This window comes from Pseudophryne corroboree, chromosome 2 (assembly GCF_028390025.1).
Source record: "Pseudophryne corroboree isolate aPseCor3 chromosome 2, aPseCor3.hap2, whole genome shotgun sequence".
Classification (NCBI taxonomy): Eukaryota; Metazoa; Chordata; class Amphibia; order Anura; family Myobatrachidae; genus Pseudophryne; species Pseudophryne corroboree.
The window spans coordinates 73,319,968-73,325,967 of NC_086445.1; positions in this window are offsets into that span (position 1 = coordinate 73,319,968).

Sequence of the window (6,000 nt, forward strand, 5' to 3'; positions counted from 1 at the left end):
CCAGCCAATCAGCTTCCTAACTGTCATTTTTCAAACACAGCCTGTAACATGACACTTAGGAGCTGATTGGCTGGTCACTCTTTATCCATCTCCACTCTATCACTTTTTAAGGCTTAATACATTTGGGCCCCAGTAACAGGAGCACCAAGAGGGGGGAGTGGAGAGCGAATACTAATTACGAATGCAATACTCAAAACATTCAAATAGTAATCATTAGGACCGTAATAATAACCCCAATGCTTTTTATTTTAAATGGTATTGTTGGTAATGTAGCACCCCCCCACCATTCCTACCCACTGGTGACACTATAATCCCACTACGGCCACTCAGTATTAGCACTGGTGTTCATCGTCACTTCGTGAACTACATGACCCTCCCCCTGCTCCCAATATCCATTCCCCACACTCACACTATAACTACTGACACAACAATTGTTTAGCAAGTGACACAGGTATCTATAAATAATAATATTTACAATATAAGCTTATAACAGTGCAGTATGTGGCCATTGAACTCGGTAGACATACGGTTTCTTCTGAAGAAGTGATAATTAATTAATGACTTAATTAACAGTCATTAAACTTGTCAATGTGAAGAGATGTGACAGACGGCTATATATTTCACTGAGCCTAACTCAGGGGGTAATACAGATCTGATCGCTGGGCAGCGATTTTTGCACTGCTGCGATCAGATATTCGCCGCCTACAGGGGGAGTGTATTTTCGCTGTGCAAGTGTGCGATCGCATGTGTAGCAGAGCCAGAGCCGTAACTAGGTGTGTGCGGAGGGGGCACCGCACACAGCGCTGCAGGGTTGGGGCGCTGTTGGCAGCACTTGTCAATTATCTGTTTTAATTACTATCACTTGCAGCTTCCCCCCTTTTTGAAGACCAGCATCTCCGGACTGCCGCTGTCTCCTACCCTGACCACTTCTGTCGCTAATACCTATACAACATTCATGATCTCAACTTGAGATTTCTTTGTTATTCAGTCACACTGTCCTTTATTACATTTCAAAATGCTGACATATCTGGGATTCAAACCCATCGCCTGTGGCATTGCAGTAAGACAATTTATTAATTGAGCTTTCTGCCCTTTTCATAGAAAGCTAGAAAATTCTAAGTTAGATAATTCTAACTATTTGAAGCTTACCTTGTACTTTGTGAAAATGATCAGCAATGCGGCTGAGTAGATTTATGTAGGGTGTGGCCGCAAGAGATTGGATGTGTGGTTGCACACTACACAGATCTGCTGTATTGCAATGCTGATTGTTTTTTTTTTTTTCAACGTACCAGTAGCTTCATATAGTGTTCATAGTTTTTATGTAGGATCAAATAGCTCAGTGAGTAGGGTGTTTGTTTAGAATTCAACAAGTTATATGGGCATGGCAGTATATTGAAATGTATCATTTAATAAAGGGTTTTATTTATAACTGAATAACAACACGCTCTCAAGTTAAGTGCAGGAATGTGGTATAAAGAACATTTGTGTAAAAATCCATTTTGTTGCAGTGGTCTATAAATGTGCATGCGCCTTATGTCCCTATTGAAAACATAAGGGGGAGGGGATGGGGGGGGGGCGCCAATTCTCTCTCTGGCACAGAGCACCAAAAAGTCTAGTTACGGCTCTGAGCAGAGCTGCACAAACTGATTTTGTGCAGTCTCTGCGCAGCCCAGGACTTACTCAGCCGCTGCGATCACATCAGCCTGTCCGAGACCAGGAATTGACATCAGACACCCTCCCTGCAAACGCTTGGACACGCCTGCGTTTTTCCAAACACTCCCTGAAAACGGTCAGTTGCCACCCACACACACCCTCTTCCTGGGCGAGCTGGGGGTGGAGCTGACCAACGTTCCTGAAAACGGGGAGTTTCCTGGGAGTGTTGAGTCCATAACATTTTTTAAATAAATAAATGCATTTCTCTTACATCCTAGAGGATGCTGGGGTCCATTTAGTACCATGGGATATAGGCGGGTCCACTAGGAGCCTTGGGCATTTCAAGAAATGAATAGTGTGGGCTGGCTCCTCCCTCTATGCCCCTCCTACCAGACTAAGTTTAGAAAATGTGTCCAGAGGAGCCGGTCACGCTTAGGAAAGCTCCTGAAGAGTTTTCTGCATTTATTTTCTGTTTGTTATTTTCAGACAGGGCTGGTTGGCAACAGCCTGTCTGCTTCGTGGGACTCATGGGGGGAACGGCCCAACCTCCTATAGGGTTAATGGTCCCGTTCCCGCTGACAGGACATTAAGCTCCTGAGGGAACCATTCGCAAGCCCCACCACGGCGAGCGTACATTCCCGCAGCACGTCGCCACCCCTAACAGAGCCAGAAGTTAGAAGAGTGGTGAGTACTATGCCGGCGTCCCGGTTAGCGGGTCGCTGGCCATTATGGCGGCACAAGGGTAGGAGCGCAGCTCTGAGTGCAGGCTGCGTCTCCAGGCTCAGATCAGCATTAGCTATAAGTGCGCGGTGCGGCTGGCTCCATTATACTCTGTCTCTCACTAGAGGGCTCTGTGTGGGTTAACTGTGCTTTTAACCTTTCTCCTGTGTGGGTGTGTTCTTTCACATTTTACAATGTCAAAGGAGTGTGTCTCATGCATGGCAGAGTGTTTTTCTTCCCCAGGGGGATCACTACAGTGTACTCAGGATAGTGCACATTCTCAGGCTAGTGGGTCCGAACCAGCATGGTTGGATCCAATAAAAGAGATGATCTCAAATATTTCACTTAAATTGTCCCTAAATGAGAAAGAGACGCAATACTTAAGACAATTTGTGGATGACCTGATGAATAGAGATTCAGTTTCCATACCAGCGTCTCAGACCCCTACCATTTGACCACAAAAGCGTACACTGGCCCAAATCCTGCAGGCTGACACTGATGATGATATATCAGACGCAGAGGAGGGTGAGGTGGACTTGGGAGGGGGGGATGCAGCTCTGTCACAAGGAATAAAGGCCCTGATAGAAGCTATTAGAGATGTCTTGCACATTCCTGACAAAGTGACAGAGGAAGATGAGGAATCTTATTTTAATGTAAAAAAGAAATCCTCTGCTACTTTCCCTGCATCTAAGGAATTAAATTCTCTATTTGAAGAAACTTGGATTAATCCTGACAAGAAGTTTCAGATCCCTAAAAGGTTATTGGCATCATTCCCTTTTCCTCAGGATGATAGAAAAAAATGGGAAAACCCACTAATTGTTGATGCATCGGTATCTCAGTTGTCACGTAACATAATCTTACCTGTCCCGGGGGCTGCCTCCTTAAAGGACACGGCTGACTGCAAGATTGATACCACTCTCAAATCTCTGTACACAGCTGTGGGGGTGGCCCAAACACCCACTATAGCTTGTGCATGGATCACTAGGGCCATTGCAAAATGGTCAGGTGACCTGATTGAGGGGTTAGATTCCCTACCCAGAGGGGAGATTGTTTTACTCCTACAGCATATACAGGACTCTGCAAATTTTATGGTGGAGGCCATAAAAGAGATAGGCTTGCTCCATACACGCACCACGGCCATGGCAGTGTCAGCACGCAGGGGCCTATGGCTACGTCAGTGGACTGCGGATGCGGATTCCAGAAAAGGTGTGGAAAGCCTACCATTCACAGGTGAGACCCTGTTTGGAGATGAACTGGATACGTGGATAGCCAAGGCTACGGCGGGTAAGTCTACATACCTTCCTTCCGCAGCCTCCCCAGCTAGGAAGACCTACTCTGCTCCAACTCTGCAGTCCTTTCGGACAGCAAAATTTAAAAATAAAACTAAAGGTTCTTCTACAGCCTTCAAAGGTAAACCCAGAAAACAAGCAACTGCAAGTTCACAGGAACAGAACTCAGGTTCTGTTTCCTCAAAGCCTTCAGCATGACGGTGGACCGCACTGCCTGGAAGACAGGCAGGTGGGAGCCCGATTAAGAGATTTCAGTCACATATGGGTGACATTATGCCAGGATCCCTGGGTCAAAGAGCTCATCATCCAAGGGTACAGACTGGAGTTTCAGGTACTTCCACCTCACAGATACTTCAAATCAGGCTTACCAGCTTCTATACAGGATGCAATTCAAAAACTGGTACAGACTCAGGTCATTGTTCCAGTTCCACCTCAGCTACAGAACAAAGGTTATTATTCCAACTTGTTCGTGGTACCGAAACCGGACGGTTCGGTAAGACCCATTTTAAAACTCAAGTCACTGAACCCGTATTTACGGGTGTTTAAATTCAAGATGGAGTCTCTGAGAGCGGTGATCTCAGGTTTGGAGGAAGGGGAATTATTGGTGTCTCTGAATATCAAGGATGCGTACCTTCATATACGAATCTGGCCGCCTCATCAGGCTTATCTAAGGTTTGCATTACAGGACTGTCACTACCAGTTCCAGGCCCTGCCATTTGTCCTCTCCACGGCACTGAGGGTATTCACCAAGGTAATGGCAGAGATGATGTTTCTCCTCCGTAAACAGGGAGTGAACATAATCCCATACCTGGATGATCTGCTGATAAAAGCACCATCCAGGGCGCATTTGTTGGACAACTTTGCCCTTTCAACACGATTACTCCGGGATCCTAAGTGGATTCTGAACCTACCAAAATCTCACCTAGAACCAACATGGAGGCTTCCGTTCCTGGGGATGATACTGGATACGGAGGCACAGAAGGTATTCCTTCTATTGGAAAAGGCATTGGTGATCCAGTCAATGGTGCGGGATGTTCTTAAACCAACCCTGATATCGGTGCATCTATGCATTCGCCTTCTGGGAAAGATAGTAGCCGCTTACAAAGCGCTGCAGTACAGAAGGTTTCACGCAAGGTCCTTTCAGCTGGTTCTGTTGGACAAATGGTCCGGATCGCATCTCCACATGCACCAGAGGATACGTCTGTCGCCAAGAGCTAGGATTTCTCTTCTGTGGTGGCTTCAGACTTCTCACCTGATAGAGGGCCGAAGGTTCGGTATTCAAAATTGGATTCTTCTAACCACAGACGCAAGCCTCAGAGGTTGGGGAGCAGTCACCCAGGGGGAAGACTTCCAAGGAAAATGGTCAAGTCAGGAAACCATTCTTCCAATCAACATTCTGGAACTAAGGGCCATATACAACGCCCTTCTACAGGCATCACATACTCTTCAAGATCAGGCCATCCAAGTTCAGTTGGACAATGTGACGTCGGTAACGTACATAAATCGACAAGGCGGAATGAAGAGTAGAGCTGCAATGTCAGAGGTAACAAGGATTCTCCTCTAGACGGAAAGACACGCTGTGGCATTGTCCGCAATCTACATTCCGGGTTTGTACAACTGGGAAGCAGACTTCCTCAGCAGACACGACCTCCACCCAGGAGAGTGGGGCCTTCACCAGGAAGTGTTCGGGTGCTTGACACATCGGTGGGGAATTCCACAGATCGACAAGATGGCCTCTCGTTTCAACAAGAAGCTCAGGCGGTATTGTTCCAGGACAAGAGACCCACAGGCAGTGGCGGTGGACACTCTGGTGATTCCATGGGTCTATCAGATGGTTTATGTGTTTCCACCACTTCCATTGATCCCAAGAATTCTCAAAAGAATAAAAAGGGAAAAGGTTCAAGCAATTCTCATTGCTCCGGATTTGCCAAGAAGGGCTTGGTACGCTGATTTACTGGACATGCTCCCGGAGGATCTGTGGCCTCTACCTCTTCGAGAGGATCTTCTGCAACAGGGGTTGTTCGTCTATCAACACTTACCGCGGCTACGTTTGACGGCATGGAGGTTGAGCGTCAAATTCTAGCCCGGAATGGCATTCCGGACAGGGTAATTCCTACCTTGATCCAAGCCAGAAAAGGGGTAACGTCTAAACATTACCACTGTATTTGAAGGAAATACGTCTCTTGGTGTGAAAACAGGAAATTTCCTGTGGTGGAGTTTCAACGGGGACGTTTTCTGCTTTTTCTGCAGTCAGGTGTGGATGCGGGCCTACGCCTGGGCTCCATAAAAGTCCAGATTTCGGCCTTATCCATTTTCTTCCAGAAACATTTGGCTTCCC